This window comes from Dermacentor variabilis, chromosome 11 (genome assembly GCF_050947875.1).
Source record: "Dermacentor variabilis isolate Ectoservices chromosome 11, ASM5094787v1, whole genome shotgun sequence".
Lineage (NCBI taxonomy): Eukaryota > Metazoa > Arthropoda > Arachnida > Ixodida > Ixodidae > Dermacentor > Dermacentor variabilis.
Genome location: NC_134578.1, coordinates 113,189,334 through 113,205,691, shown reverse-complemented (window position 1 = coordinate 113,205,691; position 16,358 = coordinate 113,189,334). Strand labels below are relative to the sequence as shown.

Below are 16,358 nucleotides of genomic sequence, written 5' to 3'. Positions count from 1 at the left end.
ATCAGATGTTGGGGGCCCCCATTAACGTGAAGCGCTCCGTTCGCCAGGGTTGTCCACTCAGTCCACTCCTGTTTTGTGTCTACATAGAAACGCTGTGTCTGGCCATCATTGAAAATGAATGTATTAAGGGGTTTAGTCTTCAATCAGCAGAAGTGAAGCTACTGGCATACGCTGACGATGTGGCTGTGTGCTGTAAGGACAAACAAAGTGTATTGAATACTGTGAATATCGTCAAAAAGTTTGGTAACGTCACTAACAGCTACGTTAACTGGCAGAAATGTTTGGGGTTTTGGCATGGAGGATGGGCGTCTACACCAGACCACTTTTCGAACGTAAACTGGGTCACGACGCCAGTGAAGTACCTTGGAGCACCCCTTGATGCCTACAAGGACAGTAGCGAGTACTGGAAGGAGCGGACAAAACAACTAAAAGAAAAAGCCGACCGATGGAACGCCTGTTACTTGTCAATATTCGCGAGAGCTACAGCGTGCAACATGTTTCTCGTGACAAAGATCTGGTACGTAATGCAGGTACTACAGTGCTCTCGTATTAATGTGCAGAAACTGCACCGCGTGTTCGCTGTATTCGTGTGGGCATCAAGCTGGGAGCGATGTAGCCGAGATAATCTCTTCCGGCGCGTGAAGGATGGTGGTCTGGGGTTGGCGCACCTCTTCCTGCGTCAACTGGTGAATAGATTCTCCTTCTTTCGAGATACAAACGACCCATTTCTGCGCACGGTGATCCAAATGAGGCTGTCAAGATCACTTCCCGAATTCGTTGTAGGTACGGAAATAATGCCAGGACCAGTCCGTGGTTTCTTTCGGGAAATAGTTCAGAGTGTTGCCTTTTTGCGTGTTCGTTTTTCAAGTGCATATTTGTGGAATGTAAAACGGAAAAAGTTATATCGTGATTTATGTGACAGTGTTTCGCTGGTACCTATGTACAGAGCCCCGTACAGTGGAGGCCCAGGCCTAGATGTATTGAAAAGGGTGAAGAAGATGCCAGTTCAACCAGCCACTAAATCGTTCTTCTTTAAATTACACACCGGTACTCTACCTGTTAAATTCTTCCTTGAACAACGTGGGTTCTACATGCCATGGGGAACCCACTGCCTTATATGTAAAAAAACAGAAAGCATAGATCATGTCTTCATCCACTGTTGGGAAGGGGTCTTTTTCTGGGACGTGTTACAAAGGACTCTAAAAAAGGAGCTACCTATAGATCCCCACGGAATCAGGTTTCTGCCAGTATATGACGACGAAGGTTTCCCGTACGACCTGATCATGCTTACGGGCCTCCACTGTTTATGGCGCGCAAGAATGGCGGGTTACCATTGTGACCCGGATGCCCGACCGGCGCGTCTGTACTTTTGTGAATCCATGCAACGGTATGTGGAAGTGATGAAGATGCAACAGCCTGTTCCTGAGTGGCTGTCGAGGGTTGAACCCCTTACAGCACTAAAGGAATTTTAATCCGACAACGTCGTGCCACAATAGCGGACGGCAGCGAATGTAAATATTACTCTTCCTTGTTCCGTTTGTGTATTCATCCCTTTTTGCTTCTTTGGTCTTTGTTTATACCATTTAGGAATTTGTGTTGTGTTATGTCGAGTACTGGCAATAAAGAAAAAAAAAAGCGTCGGTGGTATAGTGGTTAGCATAGCTGCCTTCCAAGCAGTTGACCCGCGTTCGATTCCCGGCCGACACAAATATTTTGTGCACATGCCCACAGGTCAGCTCCCCGTTTGTCTTGATATGATCAGTGGCATGTGTGAAATCGACGTTCACTTTTATTCGAATTAGGCGCGGCGTTCTATCGTGGAAAAGGAGAAAAAAGAAATACAGTGCTAGATTACCATGTTGCGAAGGCACTGCATTTGGCTAATTAATGCATTCCGTGCATTGTGCATCATTTTATTCCGGCTGTGTTGACACTCTTGTTGCAATTAACAACTGAAGTAGAACTGCTTGGAACAACTGGAAACACGCGTCGGTGGTATAGTGGTTAGCATAGCTGCCTTCCAAGCAGTTGACCCGGATTCGATTCCCGGCCGACGCAAATATTTTGTGCACATGCCCACACGTCAGCTCCCCGTATCTCTAGATATTATCAGTGGCATGTGTGAAATCGACCTTCCCTTTTATTCGAATTAAGCGTGGTGTTCTATCGTGGAAAAGGAGAAAAAAGCAATACACTGCTAGATAACCATGTTGCGAAGGCGCTGCATTTGGCTAATTAATGCATTCCGTGCATTGTGCATCATTTTATTCCGGCTGTGTTGACACTCTTGTTGCAATTAACAACTGAAGTAGGACTGCTTGGAACAACCGGAAACACGCGTCGGTGGTATAGTGGTTAGCATAGCTGCCTTCCAAGCAGTTGACCCGGGTTCGATTCCCGGCCGACGCAAATATTTTGTGCACATGCCCACACGTCAGCTCCCCGTATCTCTAGATATTATCAGTGGCATGTGTGAAATCGACCTTTACTTTTATTCGTATTAAGCGTGGTGTTCTATCGTGGAAAAGGAGAAAAAAGAAATACAGTGCTAGATTACCATGTTGCGAAGGCACGGCATTTGGCTAATTAATGCATTCCGTGCATTGTGCATCATTATATTCCTCCTGTGTTGACACTCTTGTTGCAATTAATAACTGAAGTAGGACTGCTTGGAACAACTGGAAACACGCGTCGGTGGTATAGTGGTTAGCATAGCTGCCTTCCAAGCAGTTGACCCGGGTTCGATTCCCGGCCGACGCAAATATTTTGTGCACATGCCCACACGTCAGCTCCCCGTATCTCTAGATATTATCAGTGGCATGTGTGAAATCGACGTTCACTTTTATTCGCATTAGGCGCGGCGTTCTATCGTGGAAAAGGAGAAAAAAGAAATACAGTGCTAGATTACCATGTTGCGAAGGCACTGCATCTGGCTAATAGATGCATTCCGAGCATTGTGCATCATTATATTCCTGCTGTGTTGACACTCTTGTTGCAATTAATAACTGAAGTAGGACTGCTTGGAACAACCGGAAACACGCGTCGGTGGTATAGTGGTTAGCATAGCTGCCTTCCAAGCAGTTGACCCGGATTCGATTCCCGGCCGACGCAAATATTTTGTGCACATGCCCACACGTCAGCTCCCCGTATCTCTAGATATTATCAGTGGCATGTGTGAAATCGACCTTTACTTTTATTCGTATTAAGCGTGGTGTTCTATCGTGGAAAAGGAGAAAAAAGAAATACAGTGCTAGATTACCATGTTGCGAAGGCACTGCATTTGGCTAATTAATGCATTCCGTGCATTGTGCATCATTATATTCCTGCTGTGTTGACACTCTTGTTGCAATTAATAACTGAAGTAGGACTGCTTGGAACAACCGGAAACACGCGTCGGTGGTATAGTGGTTAGCATAGCTGCCTTCCAAGCAGTTGACCCGGATTCGATTCCCGGCCGACGCAAATATTTTGTGCACATGCCCACACGTCAGCTCCCCGTATCTCTAGATATTATCAGTGGCATGTGTGAAATCGACCTTTACTTTTATTCCTATTAAGCGTGGTGTTCTATCGTGGAAAAGGAGAAAAAAGAAATACAGTGCTAGATTACCATGTTGCGAAGGCACTGCATCTGGCTAAAAGATTCATTCCGAGCATTCGGCGTCATTTTATTCCGGCTGTGTTGACACTCTTGTTGCAATTAACAACTGAAGTAGGACTGCTTGGAACAACCGGAAACACGCGTCGGTGGTATAGTGGTTAGCATAGCTGCCTTCCAAGCAGTTGACCCGGGTTCGATTCCCGGCCGACGCAAATATTTTGTGCACATGCCCACACGTCAGCTCCCCGTATCTCTAGATATTATCAGTGGCATGTGTGAAATCGACGTTCACTTTTATTCGCATTAGGCGTGGTGTTCTATCGTGGAAAAGGAGAAAAAAGAAATACAGTGCCAGATTACCATGTTGCGAAGGCACTGCATTTGGCTAATTAATGCATTCCGTGCATTGTGCATCATTATATTCCTGCTGTGTTGACACTCTTGTTGCAATTAATAACTGAAGTAGGACTGCTTGGAACAACTGGAAACACGAGTCGGTGGTATAGTGGTTAACATAGCTGCCTTCCAAGCAGTTGACCCGGGTTCGATTCCCGGCCGACGCAAATATCTTGTGCACATGCCCACACGTCAGCTCCCCGTATCTCTAGATATTATCAGTGGCATGTGTGAAATCGACCTTTACTTTTATTCCTATTAAGCGTGGTGTTCTATCGTGGAAAAGGAGAAAAAAGAAATACAGTGCTAGATTACCATGTTGCGAAGGCACTGCATCTGGCTAATAGATTCATTCCGAGCATTCGGCGTCATTTTATTCCGGCTGTGTTGACACTCTTGTTGCAATTAACAACTGAAGTAGGACTGCTTGGAACAACTGGAAACACGCGTCGGTGGTATAGTGGTTAACATAGCTGCCTTCCAAGCAGTTGACCCGGGTTCGATTCCCGGCCGACGCAAATATCTTGTGCACATGCCCACACGTCAGCTCCCCGTATCTCTAGATATTATCAGTGGCATGTGTGAAATCGACCTTTACTTTTATTCGTATTAAGCGTGGTGTTCTATCGTGGAAAAGGAGAAAAAAGCAGTACACTGCTAGATAACCATGTTGCGAAGGCGCTGCATTTGGCTAATTATTGCATTCCGTGCATTGTGCATCATTTTATTCCGGCTGTGTTGACACTCTTGTTGCAATTAACAACTGAAGTAGGACTGCTTGGAACAACTGGAAACACGCGTCGGTGGTATAGTGGTTAGCATAGCTGCCATCCAAGCAGTTGACCCGGGTTCGATTCCCGGCCGACGCAAATATTTTGTGCACATGCCCACACGTCAGCTCCCCGTATCTCTAGATATTATCAGTGGCATGTGTGAAATCGACCTTCACTTTTATTCGCATTAAGCGTGGTGTTCTATCGTGGAAAAGGAGAAAAAAGCAATACACTGCTAGATTACCATGTTGCGAAGGCACTGCATTTGGCTAATTAATGCATTCCGTGCATTGTGCATCATTATATTCCTGCTGTGTTGACACTCTTGTTGCAATTAATAACTGAAGTAGGACTGCTTGGAACAACTGGAAACACGCGTCGGTGGTATAGTGGTTAGCATAGCTGCCTTCCAAGCAGTTGACCCGGGTTCGATTCCCGGCCGACGCAAATATTTTGTGCACATGCCCACACGTCAGCTCCCCGTATCTCTAGATATTATCAGTGGCATGTGTGAAATCGACCTTTACTTTTATTCCTATTAAGCGTGGTGTTCTATCGTGGAAAAGGAGAAAAAAGAAATACAGTGCTAGATTACCATGTTGCGAAGGCACTGCATCTGGCTAATAGATTCATTCCGAGCATTCGGCGTCATTTTATTCCGGCTGTGTTGACACTCTTGTTGCAATTAACAACTGAAGTAGGACTGCTTGGAACAACCGGAAACACGCGTCGGTGGTATAGTGGTTAGCATAGCTGCCTTCCAAGCAGTTGACCCGGGTTCGACTCCCGGCCGACGCAAATATTTTGTGCACATGCCCACACGTCAGCTCCCCGTATCTCTAGATATTATCAGTGGCATGTGTGAAATCGACGTTCACTTTTATTCGCATTAGGCGTGGTGTTCTATCGTGGAAAAGGAGAAAAAAGAAATACAGTGCTAGATTACCATGTTGCGAAGGCACTGCATTTGGCTAATTAATGCATTCCGTGCATTGTGCATCATTATATTCCTGCTGTGTTGACACTCTTGTTGCAATTAATAACTGAAGTAGAACTGCTTGGAACAACCGGAAACACGCGTCGGTGGTATAGTGGTTAGCATAGCTGCCTTACAAGCAGTTGACCCGGATTCGATTCCCGGCCGACGCAAATATTTTGTGCACATGCCCACACGTCAGCTCCCCGTATCTCTAGATATTATCAGTGGCATGTGTGAAATCGACGTTCACTTTTATTCGCATTAGGCGCGGCGTTCTATCGTGGAAAAGGAGAAAAAAGAAATACAGTGCTAGATTACCATGTTGCGAAGGCACTGCATCTGGCTAATAGATGCATTCCGAGCATTGTGCATCATTATATTCCTGCTGTGTTGACACTCTTGTTGCAATTAATAACTGAAGTAGGACTGCTTGGAACAACTGGAAACACGCGTCGGTGGTATAGTGGTTAGCATTGCTGCCTTACAAGCAGTTGACCCGGATTCGATTCCCGGCCGACGCAAATATTTTGTGCACATGCCCACACGTCAGCTCCCCGTATCTCTAGATATTATCAGTGGCATGTGTGAAATCGACCTTTACTTTTATTCCTATTAAGCGTGGTGTTCTATCGTGGAAAAGGAGAAAAAAGAAATACAGTGCTAGATTACCATGTTGCGAAGGCACTGCATCTGGCTAAAAGATTCATTCCGAGCATTCGGCGTCATTTTATTCCGGCTGTGTTGACACTCTTGTTGCAATTAACAACTGAAGTAGGACTGCTTGGAACAACCGGAAACACGCGTCGGTGGTATAGTGGTTAGCATAGCTGCCTTCCAAGCAGTTGACCCGGGTTCGATTCCCGGCCGACGCAAATATTTTGTGCACATGCCCACACGTCAGCTCCCCGTATCTCTAGATATTATCAGTGGCATGTGTGAAATCGACGTTCACTTTTATTCGCATTAGGCGTGGTGTTCTATCGTGGAAAAGGAGAAAAAAGAAATACAGTGCCAGATTACCATGTTGCGAAGGCACTGCATTTGGCTAATTAATGCATTCCGTGCATTGTGCATCATTATATTCCTGCTGTGTTGACACTCTTGTTGCAATTAATAACTGAAGTAGGACTGCTTGGAACAAGTGGAAACACGAGTCGGTGGTATAGTGGTTAACATAGCTGCCTTCCAAGCAGTTGACCCGGGTTCGATTCCCGGCCGACGCAAATATCTTGTGCACATGCCCACACGTCAGCTCCCCGTATCTCTAGATATTATCAGTGGCATGTGTGAAATCGACCTTTACTTTTATTCCTATTAAGCGTGGTGTTCTATCGTGGAAAAGGAGAAAAAAGAAATACAGTGCTAGATTACCATGTTGCGAAGGCACTGCATCTGGCTAATAGATTCATTCCGAGCATTCGGCGTCATTTTATTCCGGCTGTGTTGACACTCTTGTTGCAATTAACAACTGAAGTAGGACTGCTTGGAACAACCGGAAACACGCGTCGGTGGTATAGTGGTTAGCATAGCTGCCTTCCAAGCAGTTGACCCGGGTTCGATTCCCGGCCGACGCAAATATTTTGTGCACATGCCCACACGTCAGCTCCCCGTATCTCTAGATATTATCAGTGGCATGTGTGAAATCGACGTTCACTTTTATTCGCATTAGGCGTGGTGTTCTATCGTGGAAAAGGAGAAAAAAGAAATACAGTGCCAGATTACCATGTTGCGAAGGCGCTGCATTTGGCTAATTAATGCATTCCGTGCATTGTGCATCATTTTATTCCGGCTGTGTTGACACTCTTGTTGCAATTAACAACTGAAGTAGGACTGCTTGGAACAACCGGAAACACGCGTCGGTGGTATAGTGGTTAGCATAGCTGCCTTCCAAGCAGTTGACCCGGGTTCGACTCCCGGCCGACGCAAATATTTTGTGCACATGCCCACACGTCAGCTCCCCGTATCTCTAGATATTATCAGTGGCATGTGTGAAATCGACCTTTACTTTTATTCCTATTAAGCGTGGTGTTCTATCGTGGAAAAGGAGAAAAAAGAAATACAGTGCTAGATTACCATGTTGCGAAGGCACTGCATCTGGCTAATAGATTCATTCCGAGCATTCGGCGTCATTGTATTCCGGCTGTGTTGACACTCTTGTTGCAATTAACAACTGAAGTAGGACTGCTTGGAACAACCGGAAACACGCGTCGGTGGTATAGTGGTTAGCATAGCTGCCTTCCAAGCAGTTGACCCGGGTTCGATTCCCGGCCGACGCAAATATTTTGTGCACATGCCCACACGTCAGCTCCCCGTATCTCTAGATATTATCAGTGGCATGTGTGAAATCGACGTTCACTTTTATTCGCATTAGGCGTGGTGTTCTATCGTGGAAAAGGAGAAAAAAGAAATACAGTGCCAGATTACCATGTTGCGAAGGCGCTGCATTTGGCTAATTAATGCATTCCGTGCATTGTGCATCATTTTATTCCGGCTGTGTTGACACTCTTGTTGCAATTAACAACTGAAGTAGGACTGCTTGGAACAACCGGAAACACGCGTCGGTGGCATAGTGGTTAGCATAGCTGCCTTCCAAGCAGTTGACCCGGGTTCGACTCCCGGCCGACGCAAATATTTTGTGCACATGCCCACACGTCAGCTCCCCGTATCTCTAGATATTATCAGTGGCATGTGTGAAATCGACGTTCACTTTTATTCGCATTAGGCGTGGTGTTCTATCGTGGAAAAGGAGAAAAAAGAAATACAGTGCTAGATTACCATGTTGCGAAGGCACTGCATTTGGCTAATTAATGCATTCCGTGCATTGTGCATCATTATATTCCTGCTGTGTTGACACTCTTGTTGCAATTAATAACTGAAGTAGGACTGCTTGGAACAACTGGAAACACGCGTCGGTGGTATAGTGGTTAGCATAGCTGCCTTCCAAGCAGTTGACCCGGATTCGATTCCCGGCCGACGCAAATATTTTGTGCACATGCCCACGCGTCAGCTCCCCGTATCTCTAGATATTATCAGTGGCATGTGTGAAATCGACGTTCACTTTTATTCGCATTAGGCGCGGCGTTCTATCGTGGAAAAGGAGAAAAAAGAAATACAGTGCTAGATTACCATGTTGCGAAGGCACTGCATTTGGCTAATTAATGCATTCCGTGCATTGTGCATCATTATATTCCTGCTGTGTTGACACTCTTGTTGCAATTAATAACTGAAGTAGGACTGCTTGGAACAACTGGAAACACGAGTCGGTGGTATAGTGGTTAACATAGCTGCCTTCCAAGCAGTTGACCCGGGTTCGATTCCCGGCCGACGCAAATATTTTGTGCACATGCCCACAGGTCAGCTCCCCGTTTGTCTTGATATGATCAGTGGCATGTGTGAAATCGACGTTCACTTTTATTCGCATTAGGCGCGGCGTTCTATCATGGAAAAGGAGAAAAAAGAAATACAGTGCTAGATTACCATGTTGCGAAGGCACTGCATTTGGCTAATTAATGCATTCCGTGCATTGTGCATCATTTTATTCCGGCTGTGTTGACACTCTTGTTGCAATTAACAACTGAAGTAGAACTGCTTGGAACAACTGGAAACACGCGTCGGTGGTATAGTGGTTAGCATAGCTGCCTTCCAAGCAGTTGACCCGGGTTCGATTCCCGGCCGACGCAAATATTTTGTGCACATGCCCACACGTCAGCTCCCCGTATCTCTAGATATTATCAGTGGCATGTGTGAAATCGACCTTCCCTTTTATTCGAATTAAGCGTGGTGTTCTATCGTGGAAAAGGAGAAAAAAGCAATACACTGCTAGATAACCATGTTGCGAAGGCGCTGCATTTGGCTAATTAATGCATTCCGTGCATTGTGCATCATTTTATTCCGGCTGTGTTGACACTCTTGTTGCAGTTAACAACTGAAGTAGGACTGCTTGGAACAACCGGAAACACGCGTCGGTGGTATAGTGGTTAGCATAGCTGCCTTCCAAGCAGTTGACCCGGGTTCGATTCCCGGCCGACGCAAATATTTTGTGCACATGCCCACACGTCAGCTCCCCGTATCTCTAGATATTATCAGTGGCATGTGTGAAATCGACCTTCACTTTTATTCGTATTAAGAGTGGTGTTCTATCGCGGAAAAGGTGAAAAAAGAAATACAGTGCTAGATTACCATGTTGCGAAGGCACTGCATCTGGCTAATAGATGCATTCCGAGCATTTGGCGTCATTTTATTCCGGCTGTGTTGAAACTCTTCTTGCAATTAACAACTGAAGTAGGACTGCTTGGAACAACTGGAAACACGCGTCGGTGGTATAGTGGTTAGCATAGCTGCCTTCCAAGCAGTTGACCCGGGTTCGATTCCCGGCCGACACAAATATTTTGTGCACATGCCCACAGGTCAGCTCCCCGTTTGTCTTGATATGATCAGTGGCATGTGTGAAATCGACGTTCACTTTTATTCGCATTAGGCGCGGCGTTCTATCGTGGAAAAGGAGAAAAAAGAAATACAGTGCTAGATTACCATGTTGCGAAGGCACTGCATTTGGCTAATTAATGCATTCCGTGCATTGTGCATCATTTTATTCCGGCTGTGTTGACACTCTTGTTGCAATTAACAACTGAAGTAGAACTGCTTGGAACAACTGGAAACACGCGTCGGTGGTATAGTGGTTAGCATAGCTGCCTTCCAAGCAGTTGACCCGGGTTCGATTCCCGGCCGACGCAAATATCTTGTGCACATGCCCACACGTCAGCTCGCCGTATCTCTAGATATTATCAGTGGCATGTGTGAAATCGACCTTTACTTTTATTCGTATTAAGCATGGTGTTCTATCGTGGAAAAGGAGAAAAAAGCAGTACACTGCTAGATAACCATGTTGCGAAGGCGCTGCATTTGGCTAAATAATGCATTCCGTGCATTGTGCATCATTTTATTCCGGCTGTGTTGAAACTCTTCTTGCAATTAACAACTGAAGTAGGACTGCTTGGAACAACTGGAAACACGCGTCGGTGGTATAGTGGTTAGCATAGCTGCCTTCCAAGCAGTTGACCCGCGTTCGATTCCCGGCCGACACAAATATTTTGTGCACATGCCCACAGGTCAGCTCCCCGTTTGTCTTGATATGATCAGTGGCATGTGTGAAATCGACGTTCACTTTTATTCGCATTAGGCGCGGCGTTCTATCGTGGAAAAGGAGAAAAAAGCAATACACTGCTAGATAACCATGTTGCGAAGGCGCTGCATTTGGCTAATTAATGCATTCCGTGCATTGTGCATCATTTTATTCCGGCTGTGTTGACACTCTTGTTGCAATTAACAACTGAAGTAGGACTGCTTGGAACAACTGGAAACACGCGTCGGTGGTATAGTGGTTAGCATTGCTGCCTTACAAGCAGTTGACCCGGATTCGATTGCCGGCCGACGCAAATATTTTGTGCACATGCCCACACGTCAGCTCCCCGTATCTCTAGATATTATCAGTGGCATGTGTGAAATCGACCTTTACTTTTATTCCTATTAAGCGTGGTGTTCTATCGTGGAAAAGGAGAAAAAAGAAATACAGTGCTAGATTACCATGTTGCGAAGGCACTGCATCTGGCTAATAGATTCATTCCGAGCATTCGGCGTCATTTTATTCCGGCTGTGTTGACACTCTTGTTGCAATTAACAACTGAAGTAGGACTGCTTGGAACAACTGGAAACACGCGTCGGTGGTATAGTGGTTAGCATAGCTGCCTTCCAAGCAGTTGACCCGGGTTCGATTCCCGGCCGACGCAAATATTTTGTGCACATGCCCACACGTCAGCTCCCCGTATCTGTAGATATTATCAGTGGCATGTGTGAAATCGACCTTTACTTTTATTCGTATTAAGCGTGGTGTTCTATCGTGGAAAAGGAGAAAAAAGCAGTACACTGCTAGATAACCATGTTGCGAAGGCGCTGCATTAGGCTAATTAATGCATTCCGTGCATTGTGCATCATTTTATTCCGGCTGTGTTGACACTCTTGTTGCAATTAACAACTGAAGTAGGACTGCTTGGAACAACTGGAAACACGCGTCGGTGGTATAGTGGTTAGCATAGCTGCCATCCAAGCAGTTGACCCGGGTTCGATTCCCGGCCGACGCAAATATTTTGTGCACATGCCCACACGTCAGCTCCCCGTATCTCTAGATATTATCAGTGGCATGTGTGAAATCGACCTTCACTTTTATTCGTATTAAGCGTGGTGTTCTATCGTGGAAAAGGAGAAAAAAGCAATACACTGCTAGATAACCATGTTGCGAAGGCGCTGCATTTGGCTAATTAATGCATTCCGTGCATTGTGCATCATTTTATTCCGGCTGTGTTGACACTCTTGTTGCAATTAACAACTGAAGTAGGACTGCTTGGAACAACTGGAAACACGCGTCGGTGGTATAGTGGTTAGCATAGCTGCCTTCCAAGCAGTTGACCCGGGTTCGATTCCCGGCCGACGCAAATATTTTGTGCACATGCCCACACGTCAGCTCCCCGTATCTCTAGATATTATCAGTGGCATGTGTGAAATCGACCTTCACTTTTATTCGTATTAAGCGTGGTGTTCTATCGTGGAAAAGGTGAAAAAAGAAATACAGTGCTAGATTACCATGTTGCGAAGGCGCTGCATCTGGCTAATAGATGCATTCCGAGCATTTGGCGTCATTTTATTCCGGCTGTGTTGACACTCTTGTTGCAATTAACAACTGAAGTAGGACTGCTTGGAACAACTGGAAACACGCGTCGGTGGTATAGTGGTTAGCATAGCTGCCTTCCAAGCAGTTGACCCGGGTTCGATTCCCGGCCGACGCAAATATCTTGTGCACATGCCCACACGACAGCTCCCCGTATCTCTAGATATTATCAGTGGCATGTGTGAAATCGACCTTTACTTTTATTCGTATTAAGCGTGGTGTTCTATCGTGGAAAAGGAGAAAAAAGCAGTACACTGCTAGATAACCATGTTGCGAAGGCGCTGCATTTGGCTAAATAATGCATTCCGTGCATTGTGCATCATTTTATTCCGGCTGTGTTGAAACTCTTGTTGCAATTAACAACTGAAGTAGGACTGCTTGGAACAACTGGAAACACGCGTCGGTGGTATAGTGGTTAGCATAGCTGCCTTCCAAGCAGTTGACCCGGGTTCGATTCCCGGCCGACGCAAATATTTTGTGCACATGCCCACACGTCAGCTCCCCGTATCTCTAGATATTATCAGTGGCATGTGTGAAATCGACCTTCACTTTTATTCGTATTAAGCGTGGTGTTCTATCGTGGAAAAGGTGAAAAAAGAAATACAGTGCTAGATTACCATGTTGCGAAGGCGCTGCATCTGGCTAATAGATGCATTCCGAGCATTTGGCGTCATTTTATTCCGGCTGTGTTGACACTCTTGTTGCAATTAACAACTGAAGTAGGACTGCTTGGAACAACTGGAAACACGCGTCGGTGGTATAGTGGTTAGCATAGCTGCCTTCCAAGCAGTTGACCCGGGTTCGATTCCCGGCCGACGCAAATATCTTGTGCACATGCCCACATGTCAGCTCCCCGTATCTCTAGATATTATCAGTGGCATGTGTGAAATCGACCTTTACTTTTATTCGTATTAAGCGTGGTGTTCTATCGTGGAAAAGGAGAAAAAAGAAATACAGTGCTAGATTACCATGTTGCGAAGGCACTGCATTTGGCTAATTAATGCATTCCGTGCATTGTGCATCATTATATTCCTGATGTGTTGACACTCTTGTTGCAATTAATAACTGAAGTAGGACTGCTTGGAACAACTGGAAACACGAGTCGGTGGTATAGTGGTTAGCATTGCTGCCTTACAAGCAGTTGACCCGGATTCGATTCCCGGCCGACGCAAATATTTTGTGCACATGCCCACACGTCAGCTCCCCGTATCTCTAGATATTATCAGTGGCATGTGTGAAATCGACCTTTACTTTTATTCCTATTAAGCGTGGTGTTCTATCGTGGAAAAGGAGAAAAAAGAAATACAGTGCTAGATTACCATGTTGCGAAGGCACTGCATCTGGCTAATAGATTCATTCCGAGCATTCGGCGTCATTTTATTCCGGCTGTGTTGACACTCTTGTTGCAATTAACAACTGAAGTAGGACTGCTTGGAACAACTGGAAACACGCGTCGGTGGTATAGTGGTTAACATAGCTGCCTTCCAAGCAGTTGACCCGGGTTCGATTCCCGGCCGACGCAAATATCTTGTGCACATGCCCACACGTCAGCTCCCCGTATCTCTAGATATTATCAGTGGCATGTGTGAAATCGACCTTTACTTTTATTCCTATTAAGCGTGGTGTTCTATCGTGGAAAAGGAGAAAAAAGAAATACAGTGCTAGATTACCATGTTGCGAAGGCACTGCATCTGGCTAATAGATTCATTCCGAGCATTCGGCGTCATTTTATTCCGGCTGTGTTGACACGCTTGTTGCAATTAACAACTGAAGTAGGACTGCTTGGAACAACTGGAAACACGCGTCGGTGGTATAGTGGTTAGCATAGCTGCCTTCCAAGCAGTTGACCCGGGTTCGATTCCCGGCCGACGCAAATATCTTGTGCACATGCCCACACGTCAGCTCCCCGTATCTCTAGATATTATCAGTGGCATGTGTGAAATCGACCTTTACTTTTATTCGTATTAAGCGTGGTGTTCTATCGTGGAAAAGGAGAAAAAAGCAGTACACTGCTAGATAACCATGTTGCGAAGGCGCTGCATTTGGCTAATTAATGCATTCCGTGCATTGTGCATCATTTTATTCCGGCTGTGATGACACTCTTGTTGCAATTAACAACTGAAGTAGGACTGCTTGGAACAACTGGAAACACGCGTCGGTGGTATAGTGGTTAGCATAGCTGCCTTCCAAGCAGTTGACCCGGGTTCGATTCCCGGCCGACGCAAATATTTTGTGCACATGCCCACACGTCAGCTCCCCGTATCTCTAGATATTATCAGTGGCATGTGTGAAATCGACCTTCACTTTTATTCGTATTAAGCGTGGTGTTCTATCGTGGAAAAGGAGAAAAAAGCAATACACTGCTAGATAACCATGTTGCGAAGGCGCTGCATTTGGCTAATTAATGCATTCCGTGCATTGTGCATCATTTTATTCCGGCTGTGTTGACACTCTTGTTGCAATTAACAACTGAAGTAGGACTGCTTGGAAAAACTGGAAACACGCGTCGGTGGTATAGTGGTTAGCATAGCTGCCTTCCAAGCAGTTGACCCGGGTTCGATTCCCGGCCGACGCAAATATCTTGTGCACATGCCCACACGTCAGCTCCCCGTATCTCTAGATATTATCAGTGGCATGTGTGAAATCGACCTTTACTTTTATTCGTATTAAGCGTGGTGTTCTATCGTGGAAAAGGAGAAAAAAGCAGTACACTGCTAGATAACCATGTTGCGAAGGCGCTGCATTTGGCTAAATAATGCATTCCGTGCATTGTGCATCATTTTATTCCGGCTGTGTTGACACTCTTGTTGCAATTAACAACTGAAGTAGGACTGCTTGGAACAACTGGAAACACGCGTCGGTGGTATAGTGGTTAGCATAGCTGCCTTCCAAGCAGTTGACCCGGGTTCGATTCCCGGCCGACGCAAATATTTTGTGCACATGCCCACACGTCAGCTCCCCGTATCTCTAGATATTATCAGTGGCATGTGTGAAATCGACCTTCACTTTTATTCGTATCAAGCGTGGTGTTCTATCGTGGAAAAGGAGAGAAAAGCAATACACTGCTAGATAACCATGTTGCGAAGGCGCTGCATTTGGCTAATTAATGCATTCCGTGCATTGTGCATCATTTTATTCCGGCTGTGTTGACACTCTTGTTGCAATTAACAACTGAAGTAGGACTGCTTGGAAAAACTGGAAACACGCGTCGGTGGTATAGTGGTTAGAATAGCTGCCTTCCAAGCAGTTGACCCGGGTTCGATTCCCGGCCGACGCAAATATTTTGTGCACATGCCCACAGGTCAGCTCCCCGTTTGTCTTGATATTATCAGTGGCATGTGTGAAATCGACCTTTACTTTTATTCCTATTAAGCGTGGTGTTCTATCGTGGAAAAGGAGAAAAAAGAAATACAGTGCTAGATTACCATGTTGCGAAGGCACTGCATCTGGCTAATAGATTCATTCCGAGCATTCGGCGTCATTTTATTCCGGCTGTGTTGACACTCTTGTTGCAATTAACAACTGAAGTAGGACTGCTTGGAACAACTGGAAACACGCGTCGGTGGTATAGTGGTTAGCATAGCTGCCTTCCAAGCAGTTGACCCGGGTTCGATTCCCGGCCGACGCAAATATTTTGTGCACATGCCCACACGTCAGCTCCCCGTATCTGTAGATATTATCAGTGGCATGTGTGAAATCGACCTTTACTTTTATTCGTATTAAGCGTGGTGTTCTATCGTGGAAAAGGAGAAAAAAGCAGTACACTGCTAGATAACCATGTTGCGAAGGCGCTGCATTAGGCTAATTAATGCATTCCGTGCATTGTGCATCATTTTATTCCGGCTGTGTTGACACTCTTGTTGCAATTAACAACTGAAGTAGGACTGC

The 16,358-nt window shown here is 45.7% G+C and overlaps 30 non-coding genes across 30 annotated transcripts; all 30 read left to right on the top strand.

Moving 5' to 3' along the window:
- The first annotated feature begins 2,337 nt into the window (after nucleotides 1-2,337).
- On the top strand, nucleotides 2,338-2,409 carry TRNAG-UCC (transfer RNA glycine (anticodon UCC)). The gene has a single exon. It is a non-coding gene; the product is annotated as a tRNA-Gly (tRNA).
- Nucleotides 2,410-2,688: 279 nt separating this feature from the next.
- On the top strand, nucleotides 2,689-2,760 carry TRNAG-UCC (transfer RNA glycine (anticodon UCC)). The gene has a single exon. It is a non-coding gene; the product is annotated as a tRNA-Gly (tRNA).
- Nucleotides 2,761-3,741: 981 nt separating this feature from the next.
- Nucleotides 3,742-3,813, top strand: TRNAG-UCC (transfer RNA glycine (anticodon UCC)). The gene has a single exon. It is a non-coding gene; the product is annotated as a tRNA-Gly (tRNA).
- A 630-nt stretch (nucleotides 3,814-4,443) lies between these two features.
- TRNAG-UCC (transfer RNA glycine (anticodon UCC)) lies at nucleotides 4,444-4,515 on the top strand. Its single transcript has one exon. It is a non-coding gene; the product is annotated as a tRNA-Gly (tRNA).
- A 630-nt stretch (nucleotides 4,516-5,145) lies between these two features.
- On the top strand, nucleotides 5,146-5,217 carry TRNAG-UCC (transfer RNA glycine (anticodon UCC)). The gene has a single exon. It is a non-coding gene; the product is annotated as a tRNA-Gly (tRNA).
- A 279-nt stretch (nucleotides 5,218-5,496) lies between these two features.
- Nucleotides 5,497-5,568, top strand: TRNAG-UCC (transfer RNA glycine (anticodon UCC)). The gene has a single exon. It is a non-coding gene; the product is annotated as a tRNA-Gly (tRNA).
- A 279-nt stretch (nucleotides 5,569-5,847) lies between these two features.
- Nucleotides 5,848-5,919, top strand: TRNAV-UAC (transfer RNA valine (anticodon UAC)). The gene has a single exon. It is a non-coding gene; the product is annotated as a tRNA-Val (tRNA).
- A 279-nt stretch (nucleotides 5,920-6,198) lies between these two features.
- Nucleotides 6,199-6,270, top strand: TRNAV-UAC (transfer RNA valine (anticodon UAC)). The gene has a single exon. It is a non-coding gene; the product is annotated as a tRNA-Val (tRNA).
- Nucleotides 6,271-6,549: 279 nt separating this feature from the next.
- Nucleotides 6,550-6,621, top strand: TRNAG-UCC (transfer RNA glycine (anticodon UCC)). Its single transcript has one exon. It is a non-coding gene; the product is annotated as a tRNA-Gly (tRNA).
- Nucleotides 6,622-7,251: 630 nt separating this feature from the next.
- Nucleotides 7,252-7,323, top strand: TRNAG-UCC (transfer RNA glycine (anticodon UCC)). The gene has a single exon. It is a non-coding gene; the product is annotated as a tRNA-Gly (tRNA).
- Nucleotides 7,324-7,602: 279 nt separating this feature from the next.
- Nucleotides 7,603-7,674, top strand: TRNAG-UCC (transfer RNA glycine (anticodon UCC)). The gene has a single exon. It is a non-coding gene; the product is annotated as a tRNA-Gly (tRNA).
- A 279-nt stretch (nucleotides 7,675-7,953) lies between these two features.
- TRNAG-UCC (transfer RNA glycine (anticodon UCC)) lies at nucleotides 7,954-8,025 on the top strand. The gene has a single exon. It is a non-coding gene; the product is annotated as a tRNA-Gly (tRNA).
- Nucleotides 8,026-8,304: 279 nt separating this feature from the next.
- On the top strand, nucleotides 8,305-8,376 carry TRNAG-UCC (transfer RNA glycine (anticodon UCC)). Its single transcript has one exon. It is a non-coding gene; the product is annotated as a tRNA-Gly (tRNA).
- A 981-nt stretch (nucleotides 8,377-9,357) lies between these two features.
- TRNAG-UCC (transfer RNA glycine (anticodon UCC)) lies at nucleotides 9,358-9,429 on the top strand. Its single transcript has one exon. It is a non-coding gene; the product is annotated as a tRNA-Gly (tRNA).
- A 279-nt stretch (nucleotides 9,430-9,708) lies between these two features.
- On the top strand, nucleotides 9,709-9,780 carry TRNAG-UCC (transfer RNA glycine (anticodon UCC)). The gene has a single exon. It is a non-coding gene; the product is annotated as a tRNA-Gly (tRNA).
- A 279-nt stretch (nucleotides 9,781-10,059) lies between these two features.
- Nucleotides 10,060-10,131, top strand: TRNAG-UCC (transfer RNA glycine (anticodon UCC)). The gene has a single exon. It is a non-coding gene; the product is annotated as a tRNA-Gly (tRNA).
- Nucleotides 10,132-10,410: 279 nt separating this feature from the next.
- On the top strand, nucleotides 10,411-10,482 carry TRNAG-UCC (transfer RNA glycine (anticodon UCC)). Its single transcript has one exon. It is a non-coding gene; the product is annotated as a tRNA-Gly (tRNA).
- Nucleotides 10,483-11,112: 630 nt separating this feature from the next.
- Nucleotides 11,113-11,184, top strand: TRNAV-UAC (transfer RNA valine (anticodon UAC)). The gene has a single exon. It is a non-coding gene; the product is annotated as a tRNA-Val (tRNA).
- A 279-nt stretch (nucleotides 11,185-11,463) lies between these two features.
- TRNAG-UCC (transfer RNA glycine (anticodon UCC)) lies at nucleotides 11,464-11,535 on the top strand. Its single transcript has one exon. It is a non-coding gene; the product is annotated as a tRNA-Gly (tRNA).
- Nucleotides 11,536-12,165: 630 nt separating this feature from the next.
- Nucleotides 12,166-12,237, top strand: TRNAG-UCC (transfer RNA glycine (anticodon UCC)). Its single transcript has one exon. It is a non-coding gene; the product is annotated as a tRNA-Gly (tRNA).
- A 279-nt stretch (nucleotides 12,238-12,516) lies between these two features.
- TRNAG-UCC (transfer RNA glycine (anticodon UCC)) lies at nucleotides 12,517-12,588 on the top strand. The gene has a single exon. It is a non-coding gene; the product is annotated as a tRNA-Gly (tRNA).
- A 279-nt stretch (nucleotides 12,589-12,867) lies between these two features.
- TRNAG-UCC (transfer RNA glycine (anticodon UCC)) lies at nucleotides 12,868-12,939 on the top strand. The gene has a single exon. It is a non-coding gene; the product is annotated as a tRNA-Gly (tRNA).
- Nucleotides 12,940-13,218: 279 nt separating this feature from the next.
- On the top strand, nucleotides 13,219-13,290 carry TRNAG-UCC (transfer RNA glycine (anticodon UCC)). The gene has a single exon. It is a non-coding gene; the product is annotated as a tRNA-Gly (tRNA).
- A 630-nt stretch (nucleotides 13,291-13,920) lies between these two features.
- On the top strand, nucleotides 13,921-13,992 carry TRNAG-UCC (transfer RNA glycine (anticodon UCC)). The gene has a single exon. It is a non-coding gene; the product is annotated as a tRNA-Gly (tRNA).
- A 279-nt stretch (nucleotides 13,993-14,271) lies between these two features.
- On the top strand, nucleotides 14,272-14,343 carry TRNAG-UCC (transfer RNA glycine (anticodon UCC)). The gene has a single exon. It is a non-coding gene; the product is annotated as a tRNA-Gly (tRNA).
- Nucleotides 14,344-14,622: 279 nt separating this feature from the next.
- TRNAG-UCC (transfer RNA glycine (anticodon UCC)) lies at nucleotides 14,623-14,694 on the top strand. Its single transcript has one exon. It is a non-coding gene; the product is annotated as a tRNA-Gly (tRNA).
- A 279-nt stretch (nucleotides 14,695-14,973) lies between these two features.
- TRNAG-UCC (transfer RNA glycine (anticodon UCC)) lies at nucleotides 14,974-15,045 on the top strand. Its single transcript has one exon. It is a non-coding gene; the product is annotated as a tRNA-Gly (tRNA).
- A 279-nt stretch (nucleotides 15,046-15,324) lies between these two features.
- TRNAG-UCC (transfer RNA glycine (anticodon UCC)) lies at nucleotides 15,325-15,396 on the top strand. The gene has a single exon. It is a non-coding gene; the product is annotated as a tRNA-Gly (tRNA).
- Nucleotides 15,397-15,675: 279 nt separating this feature from the next.
- On the top strand, nucleotides 15,676-15,747 carry TRNAG-UCC (transfer RNA glycine (anticodon UCC)). Its single transcript has one exon. It is a non-coding gene; the product is annotated as a tRNA-Gly (tRNA).
- A 279-nt stretch (nucleotides 15,748-16,026) lies between these two features.
- TRNAG-UCC (transfer RNA glycine (anticodon UCC)) lies at nucleotides 16,027-16,098 on the top strand. Its single transcript has one exon. It is a non-coding gene; the product is annotated as a tRNA-Gly (tRNA).
- Nucleotides 16,099-16,358: the final 260 nt, after the last annotated feature.